Below are 24,549 nucleotides of genomic sequence, written 5' to 3'. Positions count from 1 at the left end.
TTCACCACCAGGGGCTCCCGGTAATTGGGATACCTGTGTATTCAATAGCAAGATCGAAGCTCCTAGCCTAGGTCTTAGGAATTGCCTTTGGAGACATATAAATCACTCTACTGATTGTGCAATTGAGTTTCCAGTGTGTCGTCACTGAGCTACCTGCAAGCTGGATGTGTGAAGTTAAACAGAAAATCTTCCCCACCATATCATCTTCAGAAATATTCTCTGTTGATCTAATAAAGTTTGGAAAGGTATGTCCAATGTTTTGATAGCATTCCTACAGAGCTGTTTTTTAATTCTGTAGATTTCCCTTATACAAAATGTGAGAAGCCAAAGCATTAGCAGGGTTTTATCAGATTGCACTGTGATTTGCTCCTTGCTTTTCCAAATATATTTAATGTTTTCCAATACTCAAAAGACAAATTGATGACTGATTTATGTTACTGGATGGATAGTTCAATTTAAAACCAGCATTACCACACAGTCTAAAAATCAATAAACTATAAAGAATGCTCAGAATAGGATTACATACAAATTTATGACAGTGAAAATAGCCATGCATGTGTCTTAAAGCTCTACAGATATGAAGATTTTTAAAAGTACTTGGGATTCTTTTGAAATTAAAACTTTGCTTTTGATAGAAATTCCTCAGGAAAGCAGAGAATTTAATAATGAATAAATATTAAACATTGCATAATACACCCTTGATTCAGGTGATTCATTTGAGAATAAGAAACTTCATCTTCATTTTGGATACTGTTAAATTAACTTGAGCTCACTTCTCACTCTTAAGCATTTACATGAATTTGAAGAGTGCCAGAAAATTATATACTGAGGAATAACTGATAAACTACTTCAAAAATAGGTAATAAGTTTATACATAAACTCTAAAATTATTTTACTGTCATGGAATGAAACTATGTTCAAAGTGCTGATAAGGAATTCTTGGTAACTACAGTATTTGTATGAAGCAAATGAAGGAAGGGTTTACAACAGAGCCAGTTTGTGTAAGGCAGAACTCTCCGAAGGTTTGCTTCTTATCTGACTTGTAACCTCTGGTGATGGATGTTCAGAGAGAGGCTTGGCCCTAAACACCCAAAAACTCACCTCCTCCCCATTGTGGGGTGCACCCTGTCACCTCCGCGAATCTGAGTCATTAATTGTTCTGGGTCATTAACCACTAACCTTTCAGTCTCTCACAATAATATGTAAACTTTTGAAATTCTAGTCATAGGGTATTTTTCAATATAACTATTTCTTAGTAACAAGGGGCGAGGGGAAAAAAAAAGTGAAATAACCCAAAACCCCTACTTATAAGAGTAACACAGTTCAACTTGAAAAATTCAGTTTAGGTCTGAGACAGTGCCAGGGTACTGTGAAAAATGTACAATTTTTTCCTGTAAAAGGTAAGATGAAGGCTTGAATTTGTCTATTCTTATTCTAAATTATAATAAGCCAAAGAAACAAAACAGGTGTTTGAATATTCTGGACAGATGTTTACAACTTTATTAAGTCTTTACTCTTAAGATAACTTTTAAAGGAGAACTGTCTCATAGGAACACTCAGTGTTGTTTATAACAAATTGCCTTGAATATTTAATGCAGCAAAGCTCTGAGAACTAGAAACCTGTTTTTTTTGCAGCTTAATTACTTTCTGGTCCAAAAACTAAACCCCAGACACAACACTACTGGAGGAAAGAGCTGAGTAAATTTAGGTGTTGTTCAGTTTAGACTTTTGATATGCTGAATTTGGTATTTGATTTTGCAGGGACATCTCTCCAAAGCCATAATCAGTAGAAGTTACATGGGTAAGAGTATAAGAACAGAGCAAATGTGTACAGCCAATTCCCTGAAATAAATCAGATTACTAGAGTAGCACCTGAGCCCCTCGTAGAAGTTCTCACAAAAGGTTTTGTGAGAGCTTTGGCAAGTTGTAAGTAACATGCAAATTACATACCAATTTTTTGTCGTCTGCCTCTCAGTGATGTGATTTGTAATTCATTTAAACTTCTTCTGTATCTAATATTTATCTAATAAAATAACTTTTCATAATGGAATTGACAATTGAAAGTGATGACACTGAAAAATAAACTAGCATTAGAAAACAAGTAGTGGGATTTCCTTATGAAAGCAAAAGCATTCCAAGGGAAGTGGCATAAGGAGACCTAAGTATTCCAGATGGTAAATTATTTTATAAATGACATTCAGATTTATCTGTAAGAGATCAGCATTTTTTGTACTTTTATAAGGTCTGCCTTGTCTTTAGCTTTTCAGTATTGGAAAATATTTTTTTCAAGTGATGGAAGTCTAATAGAACCTATTAGACTGATAGGTGTGCTGATTATACAAGCAGAGTTACTGAGCTACTGATGACACTGGAGATGGTGATTTTGCACTTTATTACTAGGAAATCTGGATAAATCAAACTATGGAAGAAGTTTCATAATAAAACAGAGAACTGAAAGCGTAAGTCAAAAAGCCTGATAATTCATTAGCCTTTACTGTTTTATTAGCTTTTACAGCATTATATGAAGGTGTATGGTTGTCTTCAAAACCAGTACAACTGATTCTTCACAGTTACGTGGCATTCTATCAGTTTATTAATGGTGGAGGACGAGAGCTACTATATTTCCTATTTCCAGAAATAAAATGGATATTTTTATTAAAGAGAGGGACCAGACTGGCATTGCTTAATTTTGATGCATAAGATACAAACATATTGAGTTGAACAAGTAGGAGACTTCTAAGGGAAGAGTACAAGAAGCATTTCTGGGCAATTCTCCCCTGTGTATATCCTCCCACCACTTGGTAGGCAGTGGCTTAAGGTCTTGTTATATCAGAGGTCATATTTGGGTCCTTATGTTTGATAGGTATTAATGAATTCACTAGGCCTTTTGAATTATTCATACTTCTGGGGTTCATCATCTTGTGATGGTGACTTGCAGAACTTAATTATGATTTTGTTTATAAAACCGCTGTGTTTGTTTGTTACAACCTCTCTTGGGATAGTTGAATTGAAAGATCCCTATTCTAACATCATAGCAATAAGAACTCCCTAAATATCTTTATATAGGCCTTTATCATATCCTTCTTGAATTATCTCTTTTTCAGACTGATGAACCATGGTCCATTCCACCATCTTCTAGTATGGAATGACTTCAGTATCCCTATATATTCTTTCTACCTTTTTTAACTCTTTCCTAGATCTCATCCTTTTTGGGTTTGGGGGTTTGTTGTTTTTTTGTTGTGTTGTTTTTGTTTTTTTTTTTTTGAGATGTAGTGATCAGAAATTAAGTGTTGAACATGAATATACAGTCGATAGATTTATTGCATTAAAAAAAAAATTCCCACTATGTTTTTCTTTTTACTTAATAATTTCTAATGTTCTAATGCGGGGGTTTTCTTGATTAGGGTTGGAAACTGGTGCTTTTAGAGAACCAGTCACAATGCTTCCCATATTCTATTTTGAAGCAGAATTTAGAATCCACTGTTTTGAATGTATAGAAAGGCATAGACTGAGTTGTATTTATTGACAGCATTTCACTCATTCCTCTTCTGTGTATCACTGTTTTAAGCAAATTGCTCTACCTGATGGAACAGTTATCAGGGAGGACTCTTGAATTATGTGTTCCCAGAGAAATCCCAAAAACCCTTTCTAATAAAGGAGGTTACAGCACAATACTGATGCATCTTTTACTGATGTGCCCTCAATTAGTAATGTCGAGTTGAGAAATGGTAAATTACAGTGATGTAGAATTGCTATACTGACAATGGAATGCTATGCAATTGTCACGAAATAAGTAATCTTTATTTGCTTGCTCATTATGAGAGGAAGAGAAAGAATATATTTTAAAAGCCATCATGTTAACGAAGGATATGTTGGATGGGGTCCTGAGCAACCTCACTGACTGTCAGGCATCCCTTCCCATGGCAGGGAAGTTGGAACTAGACTGTCTTTAAGATCCCTTTCAAAGCACAAACCTTTCTATGATTATATGAAATTTACATGGAACTTGGATGGTTACATAAAATTGTTCCACATTGCTATGCAGCTGAATGAAAACTTGCATACAAAATGAATCACAAAGAGTATTAAAACTAAATTGTCTTAATTTTGACTCTTCAACTTCTATTCATTTTACTTTCTGGTGTCACTTACTTCCTAAACATCAGTTTTCAGACTGCAAGTGCTGTGTGGCATCAACATGGTTTTTGTGGGTTTCAAATTTGGCGGACTCATGACATTTTCAGCACTTCTATGCTAGTCCTACATATTATTATATAGATAGTATCAAAGCAGCTAATTCAGATTAGTAGAAAAACTTTCATTAATGTCAATGGAGAATCAAATTGATAATGTATATAAAGTTATGCTATATTTCAGCATGTAAAAATTAAGTGAAATGCCATGTCATTTATGCCCTGGCACAATAGTTCTGTTATCTTCTGAAGATACCACAAATCCAAATGAACATAAGAGAATCATCCGGAAATCAAGCTCCATTTCTTCAAACGCCCTTGCTTATTTTTGATAAGACTAACAAAGATCACAAAATCTACAAGAATAAATTATCTACCTTTAATTATAAGAATCTCTGTCTTATCTGTAGGAAGAAAAATATAAGTTATACAGGATCTTCTAAGGGAACTTCACTGTATCCACCGTGATTAGTTCAGTGATGATGAAAGAGTTGAATTTCACAGTATCATAGAATCACAGAATATACCAAGTTGGGAGGGACCCGCAAGGATCATCAAGTCCAACTCCGGGCCCTGCACCTATTCCCAAGAGTCACACCACGTGCCTGAGAGTATCATCCAAACACTGCTTGAACCCTCAGGCTTGGTGCTTTGACCACTTCCCTGGGGAGCCTGTTCCAGCATCCAACCACCCTCGTTTGATTTAGCAAAGATTGCCTCACTGACAGTAATTTCTTTGTTGGCAATGTATATTCTCTATATCTTAGTGCACAGACACCTGTATTAGGTTTCAAATTCTGTATGTGCACATAACAAGGGACCTTATCATTGTTTTCCCACATTCCAGCTGAACTTGTTCATTCTTGCTTGTATTAGTTAAGTCTATATTGAAAAAAAGTTAATCAGATTTTGCTTTCTTTTACAGGAAATGTGAATTTCTTAAACAATTTCAGTCCAATAAAAAGACATAAATTAGAGATAGTCAGTGAGAAAACTTTTTCAGAATAGACATATTTTACACAGAGACAAACACTACATTTTTTGTCTTCATTTCTATTGGTATTTTACTCCTGATAATGTATATCTTTATATCTGTATATCTTTAGTGTAAAACAAAGTATATATGCCATTAGGAGAATAGAAACTCTGCCAGTAAAAATCATAATTCGTAAGCAGAAGCATTAGTACTTTGGTGTAAACAATGAGGTGGTCTACAGTGTTCCTGTCACTGCAAACTGTGGGAGGAAGGCAAAGACTCCAGCCTGCCTAATATGGCAGTGAATTTTGATTTTTGCATGTAATGTTGTTTTCTGAGGAACACACGTACATAACTTGCTGTCAGCTTGCTCTAATTATCGTAGATCATCTTCATGATCTGCCACTTGCAACCTAATATATTATGATAGTTGAAGTAATATGTTCTGGTTATAATTGGTTGCCCACTATTGATATGGGTAATGGATCTCTCCTGTGAAATACAAACAGTAACTAGATGCACAGCATGCAGGTGAGTTAAGTACCTACACTACCCAGAAATCAGCAGGTATTCTTCATGACTTAGTCTCTAGACATATTTTTTCTGGAAGCTCAGCATATCTCTAATTGCAATTATATTTTGTGTCCATCTTGTCTCAGATCTTAGAAAAGGAGTTTCTGTGTATAAATATTTAAGTATGAAAGTAAAAGGCAACACCAAGCACTTTTCTGCAGACTTGGAGAAATGTAACTGGCATAGATCTTTTCACAGAATTCCAATTTATATTTGTAGAGTTGGTCTCAAGGATACAGAAAAGAAAAATAAAGAAGAAAATCAAATCTTTAAACTGGAAACTGTGAGCTACATTTTGACATAGCAAGTCTTCATATTACATATTTGGTTCAGTGTAATCAATAGCATTAATAAATCAGGGCATTGACTGAATTCTGAAAGGATTGTATCTCTCACACAATTAATTGATTTTTGTGTTCTCCATGTGAACGCAGAAACACCATAGTTAAGTGCACAGTTGGTGTAATATTGACTTTTTTTTCCTGATATTTAGTCACTAAGTGTTCAAGGTTGACAAGGGCGGTTATATCCCACTGTTTTCTATCAGTAACCATATTTTTCTAGAGCACTGGTTTCCCCCAAAGCACTTCTTGGATTTAAAGGCCTACCCTCTTTTACATGTGTTATTCAAAACTTCCGAAGTAATTTGGAGATAACATTTACATCCTTGCAAAGTATTATCAGAAAGTTTGATAAAAAAATGTATGCTTAAGGGAAATGTTTGTGGTTCAGCATAAGCTTTTTAAGTATTTCACTTGGTTTCTCTGAGTAAATCCAGTTATAGGTGTCGAAGAGCAAATCGTCAAACCCCTTGAAAGGCTTAGCTCCTCTTTTCTCATCCTCTCTCATTTACACCTTTCTAAAAAGACTTCAAAAATAAAAAGAAGTGCAAAGGACATTGCATCCAAAACCACACACAGGTTTAGCCTAGGGTGGTTATCTAGTTTTAGTGAAAAAAGGTCTCCTTTGACTTTGCACATTTCAAAACAAACTTAGACTAGGATATTATTTTTGTGACATCCATTACAAGAAATTTTTGAAAAGAATAAATTACATTCTATTCTATTCATTTTTATTTATTTGACACTCTCATGTTGCCTCTAAAATACATGACAGCAGTTTTTACTGAATTTTCTGCTCTAATTACAACTTATCTAATACTAACTTGATCAACTACCAGACAGTGATTATATTTCTGCATAACTTGCAGAATTGGTGGAAATGTATGACACAATATAAATGATTTGAGGGAAACTTGTAGTTTGTTACAATTTATCAGTTCAATAGAAATAGTTAGGTAGATACCACACATATAACACATAGATAAAGAATAAAAGAGAAATTATACAACTTATGAATTTGGAGAGAAAGGAGAGGGTTTGACATTTTCAAATTTAAGCATTTAAGAGTCTGAGTTAAGTACTGTATGTTCACATCTGGTTTAAACGTGGGAACTGGTGAAATCTGTGTACCACTTTCGTTGATGTTGGCAGCTGGAATGAGGGGGCAAAAACCACTTGAAAATGTTGTGTGCTTGGCCTAGGATCAGAACTGTGGTCTCATAACAGAGGTCCTGGTACTGAAAAACATTCATTTTCAGCATCTTATTGTCTCTTCCTAGACACACTACTTTTGCTGGTCCATAATCTAATCTCAAAACTTATTTAAATAGTAATTATTTGATTCATCAGTGAGGAAATAAATTTCCTTTAAAAGGCAGACTCCATTTAATTAACAATAATTCGAGATTTTAGATGGTACAGTTCTGAATACTAAAATTCTCTGACGATTGGTTTTCAAATATGTTCTCTCAGAACTAACAAAATTTATCCTGCTAAGTGTTCAGGTAGTCTATGGTCATATATGCTCACCATATCATTCCATGTACATTATCCATTCTTGGTTTCATCTGAATGTTGATCATGATCTAAACATACAGAATCAGGGGAAGGGCAGAAAAGAAGTCTATGCATATGATAATAATCATGATACATCTTAATCTAAAGTAAATGTAGAAATGCAGTCTTTATATTCCTAAAATTGTTTTCAGATAGGCAGTCATCTTTTGACTTCTCAGGAATATATGTTTAAACTTTTCAATCTACAACTTTGCTAGATAGAATAAATTTTTCATAGTGCCATCAGCAGCAAAAGTAATTGTGTTCTATGTAAACAAAAACCCCTATTCTTCCATTTAAGAAATAAATCCATGTTGAAAAGATAAGGCACATTGTTGGTTTATGCTTATTCAAAGCTTTCTTGAAAAGTTAATAAAAGTGTAAAAATTAATGTAGCCTTGTTCATAAAATTTAAGCAATTAAATATCCCAGTTGCTCTTAAACCCTTTTACCTTTATCCCTCCTTTTTCTCATGCTTTACTCTTTCTTTCTGATAAGAAAAATCCAATGGATTTTTCATAGCAAAAGTGCATTTTGGTTTCCTGTTTGTTTTGGATAGTGGACTTGGTGTGAGGTAACATGAAGCTGGAACAGTTGAATGCTGTAGGTGAACACATAACTGAAGTAAGGGGTCTTTTGTTCAAAAGCACCAGTAATCATAGCATGAAATTCATACTTACAAACAGTTTAAGCAGTGCCAGGTTTGATATGAAAAGGGATGCACAGTGCTCAAATTACTACACATATTTTTAACATATGTTCTGCATTATATCACAGAGAGACCTGTTCTTTAATGCTGCTTCCTCTTGTGTTACTTTTCCTGTGATACCAATTATTTTAAGCATGTATGACAGGTAACTGGCAACTTTATAGCATCTCAGCAGGTTTTACCAGTAACACTGTGAATATGAAGATAATATGTTAAAAATCTGTTCTTTGGAAAAACATATCACAGGCATAGAAAATGCACTAAACATTCTTCAACAAAAAAACCCCAACAGTTGTTCATGAGTTTAAGTACATAGTTTCTAAGTAATGACACTTTAATATTAAAATATTGCATAACCCAAGGTTGTCTTTCAAAACTGTTCCAATTTAGTGTCATGAGCCCTAGTGAATGCACATCACTGTTAGTGACCAAATTAATTACCAGCATGTTGAGGTTCCCTAGAGACCATATAGATATACTTCCGTTGCAATTAAATTAAAAATGTGGGTTTGTGTAGAAGGAGGTAAATCTTTATTACAAATATACAGTTATGTTATTGGGCTTTACTGTGACAAGGTTATAAAATATGTCTAGAGTACACTTGGTTTTTCACACAAGCAACAACGTAATAATTTTGTACTGAATAATTATATATTTAGTTATATATAATTGAAGACGTATAAAACTAAAAATTTATACAAACATAAACACATAAATAACTAGGTATACGTAACTGTAGTATTTTATACCTATTTTTCTATGTATGTTTGTTCTATATAAACTATATGTATGAATATAGATATATATAGACACATACATACATACATCTATATATCACAGAGTCACAGAATGGGTAAAGTTGGAAGAGGTCACAGTGGGTCATCTGGTCCAACCCCTCTGTTCAAGCATCCTAGAGCACATTGCACAGAATATCTATCTATATTTTTTAATTTCCATTGTATTTTTTACATGACTTTTACCCAGATGGATTTTCCTGGACCTGAGGTTCTCACTGTGCCTTTCAGTTTTACATGGTTGTTAACATCACAGCTTTTATTCTTAGTACAAACACTGTGGTCCCTGGTTCCTGACGTCTCTGGGATTATGATAGTAGACTGTTGTTTACCACAGTAGCCTGTAAGGGCCATCCATTCATACTGAATGAGGCTGGCGCTGAGAACCTGGTGTTATTTCTTCTCTGCAGAACTGCAACTTTTGGCTGTTTCTAATGCATTTGTTACTAAGAACTTCAGATCAATTGTGCCAGTAATTCAACTCAATAAACTAGTAAATAAAAATTCCCTACGTAATCTTCGGCCGAGGACTTTTTTCCACCTGTGTCTAGAAACAGAGTTTATAAATACAATTTATAAAACAGGACTATTCATAGAAGTAGCTAGGTTGCTTCTGTGCATTGATGATCAATGTCTAGTGCTATCCGTTCTGTTCCTTGTAACTTGTACTGTGTGGAGGGTCCCATTTTGTGAGAAGGTATTTACCTGCTTAGTTTCAGTGTAATAAATTGTAGTTTGTTAGATAGCAACACAACTCTTCCCAATGCTAGCTCCTCACTTTACAAACACTTGAGTCATTGTTCTTAGGATTCTCAAGACTCCCTACCAACAACGATGGAGAAAGAATGTTTGTGTGGGAAAACTCACTACATAGTTTTACTACCTCAACATATAACTGGGCAAAGGAGGAGGCAGTTGAAGTTCAGTGTCCTGAAACTGAAAACTACCTTTCTGGTGTGCACGGTATTCTTCCACATTTAAATCAGCATGAGCTTTCTCGTGGATGTTAATACAGCAATATAATCACTCGAGTTCCAAGCTGGTAGAACTTTAAAGTTAATAGTCAAACAGATAGGATGTGATACATCATTTCTGTGTTTTATCTGGCAGGCAGCAGTAAATTTTTATAAGTTTTTTTGAGTCCTTTTTTTAAATAAAATAGCATTGATGTTATACCATCTCTTCTATTTTGCACTTTCTCCATGGAATAAAAGGTTTCACCTCAAAATGTATAATAAATATTCTGCTGACTTTGTATGAGTGGTAAGCAGAATCACTATCTCTAGCTGACTGCTAGAAATTGGTGCCACTGTCTAACCCTATGTGTCTTGTCCTGAAGGGATTAAGACCTGCTGCCTCTTGGAAAGGCAGCTGAAGCAAGGCAGTCATATTGCTGCCCTGTTGTCTGGACAAGGGTCATCATATATGACTTTCCATTGTCTTCTTTCAGAAGGTACTTAGGAACAATTGCATGTAATTTTAATTTTCTTCCTGAAGATTGGCCATTTACGCATTCTGATAACAATAAATTCCTCTACCTTTTCTTACATATGCCTTCTGTGATGCTGGGATACTTGTCCCAGGTCTGCTGTGAGAGCTAGTGCATGAGATGAGCTACTATTGATTACCAGTCACTTCTTTTAATTTTAGAATTCCTATTCACAACCCCTCTGCTAAAGATAACATTTCCTGTTAAAACCAACAAACTGATTAATTGGACTGAATCAGGTGCAACTGAAGAATTCCACATCTGAGAACCTCAGAAAGAGCTGATCGGGGATAAGCCTCTGTTGCTATTTGTTGGACTTTGGCTGCTGTTTTCCGTTTTCCTTCCCATGTTTCTGAGGGCAGCACTCTTTGATCATGCTCCAGTAAATAAAGATCAGAGCATCAAAGGGAGTTAAATATGTTGGCAGAGAGTGTTACCAAGCCTGACTTTCAAGTGTGCAATGCTAAGAATATGTTCAGAAATGCTCATTAAGTGAATCAGGACAGTTGGGCACCTAAGAAATTAAATCATGAAGGGAAGAAATTTGAGCACAAGATCACCTAAATCTAGAAATAGCAAATTTTGAAGAGAGCAGAGATGTAAAGTTTCCTGCTTTTTCTTGAATTTAAGTATCTGTTTTTCACAGCTGTAAAGTCATAACTAAGAACTAATTCCTGAAAGTGATACCATATATAGAAAACACAAGGATGTCTTCAAGCTCTTTTCTGTCTGGGGTCCAGAAGCAGGTTTGTTAAGATCTGTGGTGCAGATACTCTGAAGACAGATAAGAATGCTTAGACACTTGGTGGGGAAATTAGGTACAAGTCTGTTTTGTATTTGTGATTATACCAAGAACAAAGTTTCTCACATGGTATGAATCAATGACGTGGTAACTGGTCACCAGGTGTTAGAATATTTTTAATATTGAGAGTTTAGATTTCAGTACCTTATCCCCACATTGCTACAGTTTTGTATTAGTATTTGTCTTCTCTTATATTGCCTCAATATCCTCAAGAAGGTCCAGAGAAGACCAACCAGGCTGGTGAAGGGACTTGAGCACAAGTCCTATGAGGAGAAGCTGAGGGAGCTGGAGTTGTTTAGCCTGGAGAAGAGGAGGCTCAGGGGTGACCTCGTCACTCTCTACAACTCCCTGAAAGGAGGTTGTAGCCGGGTGGGGGTTGGTCTCTTCTCCCAGGCAGCTATCAGTAAGACAAGAGGGCATGGTCTCAAGCTGTGCCAGGGGAGGTTTAGTTTGGATGTTAGGACGAAATTCTTTACGGAGAGGGTAATCAGGCACCGGAATGGGCTGAAGGTATTTAAGGAGAGGCTGGATGTGGCACTTAGTGCCATGGTCTAGTAACTGTGGTGGTAGTGGATCGAGGGTTGAACTTGATGATCTCAGAGGTCCTTTCCAACCCATCTGATTCTATGATTCTATGATTCTATACAGTCAAACTATGTATTAATTTTATTATATGTCTGCACATATATTTAAAAAAAAATCATTTGCTATCTAGGACTTAAGATAAAAGACTTATGTGCTGTGTTTCAGTAACACATGTGAAAGCTTTTACTGAACTTTTATTATCCAGTTTTGTATTTAGAGATACCATAGGAAATTATTTTCATGGTTCCGATACAACTTGGATGCACACATCCAATATCCACCCCCTTTTTCAAAGTGTACAGCCAATCAGTCTCATGATCCAATGTTGTATTTAGCCTGATTCCTCTAGAAGTTAAAAATAGGATGCTTATCCTCTTAATCTCTCCCTGTCTGGAGTTTGGAGGCAATATTAAGACTGACTTTTCTGCTTGTAATGGACTAATCCAGGTAGGCAGCCAAGACCCGTGCAGCCAAACACTGCCCAAAAAACAAGGTGGGAAAGAGAATCAGAAGGGCAAAAGTGAGATGACTCATGAGATAAAGACAGTTTAATAGGTAAAGCAGAAACTGTGAGCACAAGCAAAGCCAAATAAGGGATTTATTAATTACTTCTCATCAGCAGGTAGATGTTTAGCCACTTTCAAGAAATCAGGGCTTCATCATGCATAACAGTTATCTGGAAATACAATACCATAACTCTGATCATTCCATCCTCCTCGTCCTTCTTTCCCCAGTTTTTTTTGTTGAGCACAACCTCATACGGTGTGGGATATCCCTTTGGTCAGCTGTCATCTCCCAGCTCCTTGCGCATCATCAGCTGACTCTCTGGTGGGGTGCTGAGAGAAGCAGAGAAGGCCTTGAAACTGTGTAAGCTCTGTTCAGCACTTACAGCCCTGAAAACAGCCGTGTTATCAATACTGCTTTGGCCCCAAATCCATAACACAAACACATACTCGCTACCGTGAAGAAAATTAACTCTCCCGGCAAAACAAGTACATTAAAAGTACATAACTATTATTTGGATCATATTGATATACCTCCTCATCTAATTCTTTGATCAGTCAGTTTAACACATACCTTTAAAAACAAAAAATCCCAGAAAAGGCTGACCTTTTACACTTGACCTATTTTAGCTGAAATAAAAAATAATTAAAATAAAAAAAAAAAAAAAACTGGAAAAAGCTCCTTCACACCACATTTTTAAAATGAGAAAGCACAGTGAATTGAAAACGTTTTGTTATTGGAAAAAGGTATTTGAACAAATCTAGGAAGTGTGTATTTTTTTCACATTCCATCCATCACTGTGAATTATTTTATTATCAGTTGCAAAATCACAGCTTCATTAAAGGCTTGGATTAAAACAGTGTAGGTTGTTTGGATTCTTGCTTGAAGAGGAGTTCTAGCAACAAAAACTTGTGGTTATTCATTTCGACATATTGTACTTTTTTCCTCCCCATTTTGGCAGACAGTACAATGTGAACATAATTGGTATGTAAGAAAGATAAGAATGAAACAAGATTTTCAGATACTTTTGTAATTGGCAAGGGCTTTATTCCATGTATCCATTTAATTTATTAAAGCTCAGTCTTTATATGGGAAATACTCCCAAATTCCTGTTTATTAAACCAAAAAATCATTTTATAATTTACTTCAGAACACTGTAAGCTTGCAATATTTATGAAAAATACTTTCTGAAAATACCTCTTTGTATATATTCTAAGTGCCATTAGGTTTGTTTTTCTTTAAAAAATAATCTTTATCTTTTCCACGTGTTTTATGTTCATTACTGTTGAATATGTTTTCTTTGCAAAGCTATGGCAGGGGGATTTAAAATATATGTTTGCTGGTTCATACATCAACAAAATTGCTAAGTTGCAATTGAAAATTCATGTCAGCTGTGCTGAAGTTAGGAAGACCTTTCTCTTAAAATTTTTATTAAATTCTCAGGCCACATGATCTGTTTTCTACAGTGTCAGAAAGGAAAAAACATTTTCACATGTGATGTGAAGGAATCATATGTGAAAGCAAATGAGGTACAATGAACACAGATCTCTAAAATGCCATTTTTACATTTAGTATTTAACATACAATCAACACTTCCATATGGTTTAGAGAAATAAAATTGCATTTTACAGTGTAGAAACATCAGTCCAGCAGCAGCTGTAATAAATATTTTATTACAGATAATCTGCATCTCATTTAGACTTTAGGAAAGATACACAGTTTACGAACACATCGTATATCTCAATGAAAAGGGGAAAATAATGATAAAAAAAAAATTTCATCTATCATATTCTATTTTGATTTTTGAAGCTACTGTGGTATTCTGTAATAATAATTAAAAAATTACAAAATAAAAATGTTTGATAACCAAATTCTTCATAATCTATTCTCATTGCAGATTCCTGGCTCTTCAGAGACCTGCTCACATAACACCACATAGAAAGCTAAAGGTAAGATGAAACATCCTACAACCTCAAGCTCTGGTGGTTCCTGTATATTGTGCTGGTGTTTTTAAAATGACACTCCACTGTCTAGCTGACAGAATACAGCAAACTACAAAATTTCAATAGGCCAGTATGTGCTCAGTATACAGTTTTCTACTGACTTGCCCATTATCAACAATTTATACTGTTGTATCTAATTTATTGTTGTTGCAATAACAGTCCAGGTCAAAATATCAAACGGGATAAATGCACAGAGTGCATTACAGATATAAATGTTTTGTTCAAGAAGGAATAGGGTGATAAATTCTCTGCCCTGATACCAGACACATCAAGCATAGAATATAATTGAATAAATAATAAAATTCTTAAAATGACCTATTAAATCTCTTGTGAACACTCTCAAGTTTCCACAAGAAATTACTGTTGCCTATATATGCCCTATTGTGATGCCTTTTAATGATGGCCCTCTTTAGATTAATAATTTGCAAGTGTGATTTCTAGCCATGACCTCAGCTCAGCTAAAAGAGCATAAGGTACCAGAGCTTTGAACTGCTGTCCACTCAGAAATGTTTGAGTTTGGCAGCAACCTGGCTGTGAGCAAACCTTACTGTCTGATCAGTACTTACATAAAAACTGTACTGAATTGAACAAGTACATGGAGTTTAGGTTTTCTTCCTTTGGTTTTTAGCTCAGTGATTTTTCTCAATGGTAACCAAAGTCAAGTAATTTATAGCTTGTGAACCTCACAAAAGGGTCCATTTACAACCATATTCTGCATTTTGTGACACCAAATGGAGAGTGTGTTCCTCTATATGACTACAAAAGATTTTAGAACAGCGATCAGAAACGTGTTCTGCTCGTTAATGTTTGTACAGTAGCTGCCTTTAAAGCGCTACAGTTTCCTAGAGCAAGTCATTCAGAATTCGACTACGCTCTTCAAGTTTAATAGGTTGAGCTCTTTGAGTTCCCCTACCTCCTCCTGATTGATGGTTTGTTTCTTCTTTTAATACAAAATTCAGTAAAATTTCCCACAGTGAAAAGGGTCTTTTAATTATAAAACACCAGCGTGTGGGAATGATTCAATTTACACATCAGAAAAGTTCAGTTACTTGACTATAATTTATTTTTTGTGCTGATCATTTACAGACCGCAGATTCTTCTTCCCCTGGCCCCCTCCCCTTCTCACTTGCTCTCTTTCTATGTAAAAGAATAAAAATCTCGATAAGCTGGAAAAGGCTTTAGATATTGTATCACTTAGTCATCAGAACTAGAGTCTTCATGCTCAGATTCTTTTTACCCCTTTTATTCCTTTCTCATTTCTTAGATATATTGTCATATTTAATTTAAATTTGTTCTGTAATTGCTGAGTAATACAGTTTTTTCTTGCATCTGACAAAAGGACAGTGTAAGGAGCAGTATGGTATCCCGCTCATGGAACTGTGAACATAAGAGATATTCTTAAAGAAAGATATTTGCAGTTCTAGTGTCGCATATGACACAACTGACCAGCAATTGATTTTTTTTTTTAATCTATTAACTAATTAATACACAAAGCTAGCATCAGATACATACATGCTGGTTTGTTCATTCTTTTTTTGTTCATTCTTTTTTTGTTTTAATGCAATTGAACTCCTCTCTTCATCTACCTCAGTACATGGAAGCCATGAATAGGCAGTAGTTTCAAATGACTTCCAGCGTTGGTATGCTATTCAAACATCATGTGTCCTGAAAGATGTTGGTACTCCTGTTGCTGGTGCACCAGATGTCCTGTGATTATGCACCTTATTCTTCTTGGTGTTCTTTTGGTATCCCCCATAATTGCTTCCAGGTCTGTTTCATTTGCCATGTAAGCCATGTAGTATTATTCTCATTAGGTCTGTGTTCCTGCAGTTGTCAGCAGTTTGCAACAATGTAAGTCCTCAGTAAAGACCTCTACTGTAGGGATTAAAAAAAGCACAAAAGGTCAAGAGAGTCTCTAGAGGAAAGCAATTTTTTAATAATTTAAATCTCTATTCTTCCAGACTATTATGACTATTTACTACTGTAAACAGTAAGTTAAATTCAATAATGGCGTACAAAACTTACTAATTTTGATGGAAGTCTTTGTTCGCAATTTTTATCATTAAATTTTTTTCTGATCATTTATTTCCAACTTCTCTTCTCTGGCTTAAACACTAGCATTTTGTATGAATTATATTCATGAGTCAAATGGTGTTAAACGCTGTGTTAAAGGTTGGTATTTTAGTAGAGGTTTCTATATTTAAGAGGTGTCCTGATGATACAGTTTTATGGCAGAAGTTATTAATGTGACAGGCTTTTCTTTTTTTTTATTCCTTTCATGACAAAGTACATGAGAGTGTTGAGTGTCCATAAGACTGCAATGTCCTGACACCAATACAAAGAGCTTATGGTTTCTGCTACATTGTATATATTTTTGGACACCCATGGAATTTTTTGTTTAGTCTCTCCAGTTGTAATTTGACTCTCTCTGTTCACTAAATGTTACAGCATCTCAAGTCCTTGCATGGTTGATATGAGAATCAGAGATCCCCGCTGATAGTAGACCCATCTCCTTGGTATTATGCGTATTTTGTTCTTTTGTTTTGTGTTTTGTTTTGGGGGTTTTTTGCGGTCAACCATCTCTATGATTACTATTTAAATGCTAGTATGATTCCTCCACACTGCTATCAAGTCCTTGTCAGGCTACCTATATTAATGAGCTGTAGGGAGGCATGCCAGTGGAAATAATTTTTTCAAGTTGTCCTCAGTAGAATAAACAGGTATCGTAATCAGTCTTTTGCACTGTCATCTGCTTGCAGCAATCAGTCAGTCACCATGTCATTGGATGGATGTTTTCGTATTTTCAAATGTGTCTAGCATCTTTACACAAAATTTACATTATTTGGCATATTAGTTGCAAATCTGAGAAATTATTTAAAAAAAAATAAATCTTAGCCACCACTAGTCAGTGGTTGAAAACGAGTTTGAAATCTCTGCATCAAAGCTGAGTTCCACTTCTGAAATCTGCAAATCGAGTTATATTGGGAGTGTCCCAGACCTGAATTCCTGGACATAATTGTCTTTCTGTGCAGACAACTTCTCACTTTTTCCACTAGAAATTCAATATTGGTTACTGATGGGGCTAGTTTCTAGCTTCAGAAAATTATTTCCTTGAAACTGGAAAAACTTCTAGGTTCATCTCACAACCACCTATCTCCCTTCTGAGTAGAAGGAGGAAACATCAGGATTTAGCCCAGTGCTTTGAGTAAATAGTTCTGGAAGTAGGGATTAGAGTGAGGATTCTCCTCTCCTGGCCAAGTTCCACCATTTCAAGGGAAGTATTTCTGTGTCTAACATTCAGGAATGTGGTGTACCTCCAGTGTAGCCCCTGCTGAAAATCTCTTCTTGAGAAATATTTATTTATTAATTCAATCTCTCAAACCAAGAACAATACTAAAGCTATAAATTTTAGTCTGTTATCATCACAATCAACATCATACTTCTAATCAGAACTGGCCAGAATCATTTGATCACTAATTACCTCAATTTTGTCAGGCTGTTAAGCAGTTCCTGAGCATATCTAACTTAACCTGTGTAATAGCAGAATAAAGTACAGTGATGCCTCCTTTGAAAAGCTCAGATGGCCTCAGGTGGAAAGCGGCTGCTAAAACACATTCCTGTTTTGCCATATAAGCAAGATCCCGAACCTCTTGGGATTCCAGCAGACAGTGTAAATCAGCCCTTAATCTTGAGCCTCAGCACAACTTGCTGGCATAGCCACAAGCAAGAGACAGTAGCTATGGAGTTAGTGCTGTTTCATCAGGGCAGGGCTGACATAGTACATACAGGTCATCAACTGACTCACTGTGAAGCATTCTGGGAAATATATCCTCTGTAGACATGGCACTTAGGGACATGGTTTAGTGGTGGACTTGACGGTACTGATTTAACAGCTGGACTGGGTGATCTTATAGGTCTTTTCCAGCCTAAATGATTCTACGATTGTTTTTGTTTTCTGAAAACCTGAAAACTTGCCTTTGTCCTTAGGAACAATTTTTGTCCTTTTTTTGATAGGATTCCCCTTTGGGACATAAGCAGAGATAACAGGCAAAGTCATGGGTTCCCTTTCAGAGTAGAGAGTAGTAGGGAAAAACACTGTGACAAGGGAGATGCTATGTCAGTACAATCAAGGATTTTCAGCAGTGTCTTTTAAGATCCTTTACTGTTTGGCAAAACTTAGTTCTATGACTTGTTACTATTAACAGTGATGTTATTCAATCCAGCACCAAAGAGTAAATATCCTAAATGATAAAAACTAGAAGATACTGTCACTGCTGGTCTGTAAAAAAATTATACTAACTGGATAGTGGAATAGTAACTTTTTTTTTACTTTCTATGTAGAAAACCACAGATATTTTTCAGGAAAAATGTTTAAAATTAAATAGAAGTAGGGGTTTGTCACATACTATTATTAGAGTTGAACTAATTAGAGTGTGGGTGTTAGGAGTAGTGTATTAGATAAAAAATAGAAAAATTTCCTTTAATGACTCTCCCTTCTGTTTTTCTTTTTTTTTTTTAAATCTTCTTTTGTTCATACTGTTTATCACTTGCATGCCAAAAAAAGAAGGTAATGAAATGAAGACTTTGTTGCTTTCCTAAGAAAAATGTTAAATAAATTTGACAGTTTCACTTTTGTGGCACAATAATATGTCTAAAATACCCCAGCTGATGTTATGAGTTGCCACAAGTATTGCAGCCATGTTATTTGACGAGGTTCAATTATTTTTGAGCCACTGAACTATTGTTTCAAAAAGCATTTTTGTTATTTCCCTTCAAGAGACTAAAATCTCTTTTTCGTGGTTTGTTATGATTCTCTGAACTACTTTTTACGTTTAATTTATGGTAGATTTTGTACCATAATTTTTTTTTTTAATTTATTTAATCTGCTGAATCGATCTGACCTGAATAGCCTGAGGGAGCTAAGTCAGGAAGCATAGAAATCAACAAAACCTGAAGCTGGTACTTCAAGCTGCACCAGAAGCTAGTAGAATTCAATTTGTCAAGTATTTTGTTGATAGAACTAAGAACTTGGTTTCATTTTTTTTCTCAGCATTCTGCTTTTGTGTTAAAAAAAATGTGATTTCTGAATGTTTTGTGTGAAATAAGAAACAACATTTGATTTTTTGCTGGTTCAGTGTAGTTTAACGAACTGTCGGAAGCAGTAGAGTTCTCTGAAACTGAGATTTGACCTCCAGATCTACTCTGAAGAGGTTTGAGGCATTTTCTTTGGTTAACAGCAAGAGAATAAGAACATGATACATTTCTGAATTGATGGGAAACTGGTGTCTAGTCCAGTCATCATCCATATCCTTTTCTTCAGCATCCGACAGATATAGAGAAGAGGCTCAGTATGCTTGGTGCTACTGTACAAACTATGTTGTTCACAAAACTCATTTTATCATTATACTAAGACAAGCAGAAAGATGAACAGAGGCTTTATGGATGTCAGCAAGATGGTCATTGATCTAATTTTCTTTTAGTAGAAACAAAATAGATAAGGACAGACCATTTGAGTGACACAAGTCAATGAACCAGGCAAAACTTGTCAGAAAACAGGGAACTGGGCAGTTATACAGAGACTGCAGAGTTGTTAAGCAGTGCATAAATTAATAGTAAGTACCAAAATCCAGATGTACAAAACATGTGTAAGATACAAGTTCCATGTTGAAATTTTAATATAGTGATTATTGTTGTGTCAGACAGTATAAAGCAGTGTAAAATGCATGCTTCCTTTATTCATTTGTTATTAAACAGCCACAGGGGCAATGTTGTTTATATAAAAGTAAGAATCTTCAACAGGGTCCTACTGAGTTTTGGGAAAGTCTCCAAAAATTACAGCTCCAGCACATGTGAAGCTGAATGTGAATGCACAGTCCAATTACAATTTGGTTTTTAAGTGGAACTTCCATATATACTATTTCACACCCCTTTTGTGAGCAATAATGTAACTACGTTGGTTTTAAAAGAAAAAAAATAAAAAGTTTAAAAAGTGAACGATTGTATTCCTCTGTTCTACTCACTGCACAGTTGATGAAGGTAGTTATTTAGTCACTGAGACTGAACCTGCTGCAAGGTGCAATACAAGCTACCTTCCACAAATATCTAAAAATATGGTAACTGTGCCTGAGTACACAAGCTCCAGGTGTGATTTTGGAGACTTCACGAGTACTCCTATTACTGAGTACATATCTATCATGTGGAAAAAAAGGTCTAATCTCAGCTGTAAATGCTGAGAATTACATGTCACTTCCATTTAAGCAATAAATGCTCTTTTGTCTATCTAGATTTTGTTACATGTTTTTCACAATAATTCCTAACAGTATTTATGTCATTAAAATATCAAAATCTAATAAGTCAGCTGGCAATAAATGGAAAAAATAGAAATCCATAGAAAAGATTAGGGATATCTAAAAGTGGTTTATGGGTCCTAGTGGGATTCCTCCTTTTTTAACAACAAAGTGCAGAGTGAAAGAATATGCACAGCTTTCTTTGTCTTCCTATTTCTTTTGATCTGAAAGAACAATCAGATAAGGCTGATTTCTGAAGACAGTTCAGAATGAACAGATCTCAGTTGCCCCCAGTGATAACCATCATTGTCAACAGGAGGCATTCCAGGTACTGACACTAGAGCCTTAAATGTTCAGATACTGAACATTTTATCTTTTATTTTAAAAACTACTGCTGGGAACTCTCTTTATAGAATGCAATGGATGATGAGTATTTAGAAGAAGAATGAACCCTGAAGGAGAATAAAGCCCAAGCCTCAGAGACTGCCACTGAACACCAGAAGGACAGAATAATTTAAGGTTATGGTGCTGAATATCATGCACACAGAAAACCTGAAGCTGTGAAAAAAAAAAAAATAAAGGGATAGAACTCAGGAGTTACAGGCTACAATACAAAAATAAAAATCATTTTAAGGCCCTGGCCCTTATGGGCATTTGTCCAGATTAGTAAATCAGTGCACATTCCATCAGAGTTCAGCAAAACTAAGTGCTTCTTAGTTAGGGAAAGCTCAGAACTGAAATATGTTGAAGTGTTGATAATGAAAGTTGAGGTATCTGGATTAAACCAGTATGCAGAAATGCTAATAGCTATAAATGCTATAAGCCTTGTCATTTAACAAGTGTTACTGGTCCCTCTAAGCACAGTCTTCAGCTCTCAGTTTTTGAAGAAAATATTGATTTTTGACACGGTGTGACAAGTTGTGTTTTACATGACTCATGTACATTGTACAAAGCTCACTGAACATGGCACAATGCCAGGCAGTGTGCTGTGAAAACCGATGGCTTACAAATGTAAAAGTTATAATATTTCTCTAATTTAAATGTATTTACATTTTGCCTGCTGCCCAATGCTGCTGATGATTTTTTAAGTTAGTAGTTAACTATCTTAGTGCTTATCTAAGTTACTACTGTTAGCTTCACATACCTCAAAAATATAAAAAAATACCATTATCATTCATGAAGAATAATTTTGAATGAGCAGGTGCCAATGAATTCATAATCAGAGCGGGTTTATGTGCTTCTTACTGCCACTGCAAAATACATATTATTCCTTATCTAGTCTGTGTTCAAATAGTTTGCTTTGTCTACCAAAACCATATACTGCATTTAAACACATTGATTCCAGTCCCCAAACTGGTGCTGTTGTTCTTTCATGGGGTGTGGATAAACGCCTGTGTTTGGTTTTACTCTCATAACTGGAGCAGACTTCAATTTTGGACAGTTTACAAACATGAGCTCCACTGACATCTGTGTTCCCCTGACATAGAAGAGAAATAAAGAGTTGTTGGAGATAGAGTCAAACCATACTGATATTTGTGAGCCTGTGGGCAACACTTCTTTCGTTTAAATCTGAAGAAGTCTTAAGGTTATCTAATTTTCACTAATATACTGCCAGACTTGAGAAGAAGGTAGTGAATCTTCTAGTCTAGTGGGATTTTTCAGGGTGTTGATACAGCAAATGCAGGTGTTGATGAGCTGATGGCCAGGTTTGTGATTGTGGATGCCTGTGAGTAGTAAAGTAGATCAAAACACATATTTGAAAGTCACAGACATTGAGAAGTACAATGAAAGGTCTCTTCTCTTCTTCCTCCCTCCAATACTTTGATTTAGTCCTTGATCTTTTCCCCAGTTTCTGCCTCTGTGAGAAGGGCATGATTCTTAGTACACATTCAGTCTGTATCTTTGGGTTGGCTGAAAGTATAAGCACTCTTGAGGCCACATTGCCCAGTTTCCTAAGTGTATAGGAATGCTTGTTTTTCCCCTGAATTTCCTTCACTGGTAAGTTACTGCCAATTCTGATCTGCAAGAAAAATGCAACCCCATAACTTTCACTTGTATCCCTCAAAATGGATGGAAGTCATTCTGCAGGAAGATCAGGGCAAGAAAAGTTGGGAGGCACCAGATTACTTTTGGGAACTCCTTGTGCGTCTCTCCAGCATTTATTTTTTCTACCACGCAGCAGCGATATCTGTTAGATAATGTTCTAGGAACACAGTTTTAAACAAAGAGTTGTACATAATGTGAACAAAATTACTTGTCACATTGCACAAAAAAAGTTGCAGTGGTGGCAGATGTGGATTATGATTACTCACTTATGTATCTTGAAACAATTTTTTAAAAGCAAATGTAATATACCAGGTGCAAAAATACAAAACAAATATCACTTTGACTTATTGTGTTTTATAAAACAGTTTCTAAATATATATGTATGTAGGCAATTGAAAACACTATATAGAAAACACATGTTGGAAACACCTGTGAACTGTAAGATGGGCTCTAGATTACATAGAATTCCATTTATGATGGTGAAATACATATTAAACAGAAGCACTTAAACTGTAAAACTGAAGGAAGAGCCAAATTTTAGCCATCTGGGACCTTCAGAATTTTGACAAGATTTGTGTATATTGGGCAGATAAGCTTGACCATTGTGCTGGTGTACTCTACTGCTGGAGACTGAAACTGTACTGTGGGCTTATATAAAACTAGAGAGTTCCATCTTACATTAAAATATGTAGAGTAAAAACCTGATGCAAAAGAAAACATATTTTTCAATATATTTTCCCCTAAAAAATGCCAAAAGTCCCTATATTTAGTGCATTTTATCAATGACACTGATCTGAAAGCCCACCTTGCTGATCTTTTTTAGCAACTGTAATGCCTGCATATTGCTTTAATTTTTATGTAAAGTTATACAGTGTTGACATGTTCTGTAGCCCTTCTATGACAGGGCAGTATGAAAACCTTTCTTTCCATGCCTACTGAAGAAATCATTGGGGTTAAATGACAGGGCTCTACCAGTGATTTGCCTGTCACAGAGGACTGTAAATTGTAGCCTGTCTCCAGGATAGTGTTTAGACACATTCTGAGATTAATGGTTTTGCATAGACACTTTTGACTTCAAATGATTTTGAGACAAGCTCCATCAAGAAGATTCTTCCAGTTTGAACCCAACTGAAAGTGCTTTGCATTTCAGCTGTGTTTATACATAACTTTGTTGGTACAGAACAGACAGAATCAGATATAAAAATGAAATGGTTTCTCCTATGTTCCAGACTACATACAAATTTTCACCTTCAGTTTATCTCTTTGTGACAGATTTCTTTCTTTTTTTGGTAGTTCCTAACACTTTCAAATAACAGACAGCAATGAGATATTTTATTTAGATGACCAAGCAGGTCATGCATTTTTCTCTTAAAGAAGCATACTTTAGAAGGAAGGTCTGTATCCTAAATTTAAGAGCAAGCTAAGGTGTATTAATCTCCTGGAAAATCCATTTAAGAATGTGCTAATTCATTCACTTTTCAGAACTTCAATTAGTAGTATGTGTTCTGCAGCAAAGGAGATGTTGTAATTCAGGAACTCTAATTTAAGACTGGTAATAATAGGGTTTCTGTTCTGTTTAACGTGGAAACAAGAAAATGTTTATCAGAAGAATACAGTGAACGTAGACATTCCTTATTCAGATGTTCTCCAGTCTCCTCTTAAAAAAAAAAAAAAAAAAAAAAAAAAAAAA

The 24,549-nt window shown here is 35.4% G+C and overlaps 1 protein-coding gene across 2 annotated transcripts in view; it reads left to right on the top strand.

Moving 5' to 3' along the window:
* Positions 1-24,549, top strand: part of TENM3 (teneurin transmembrane protein 3) — an 869,819-nt gene that overhangs the window by 394,581 nt on the left and 450,689 nt on the right. Inside the window, exon 4 of one of the 2 annotated variants that reach the window (XM_027879901.1) lies at positions 14,421-14,472. The gene's annotated coding sequence lies outside the window, so the exon portion shown is untranslated. Of the gene's footprint in view, positions 1-14,420; positions 14,506-24,549 lie in introns of both variants that reach the window. The other variant, XM_027879899.1, reaches the window with a different exon arrangement.

The sequence above is a fragment of the Empidonax traillii genome, unplaced genomic scaffold, assembly GCF_003031625.1.
Source record: "Empidonax traillii isolate 1590-97213 ecotype Southwest subspecies unplaced genomic scaffold, ASM303162v1 scaffold60:size2069287, whole genome shotgun sequence".
Taxonomy (NCBI): Eukaryota; Metazoa; Chordata; class Aves; order Passeriformes; family Tyrannidae; genus Empidonax; species Empidonax traillii.
This window is presented reverse-complemented; position numbering and strand designations above follow the sequence as displayed.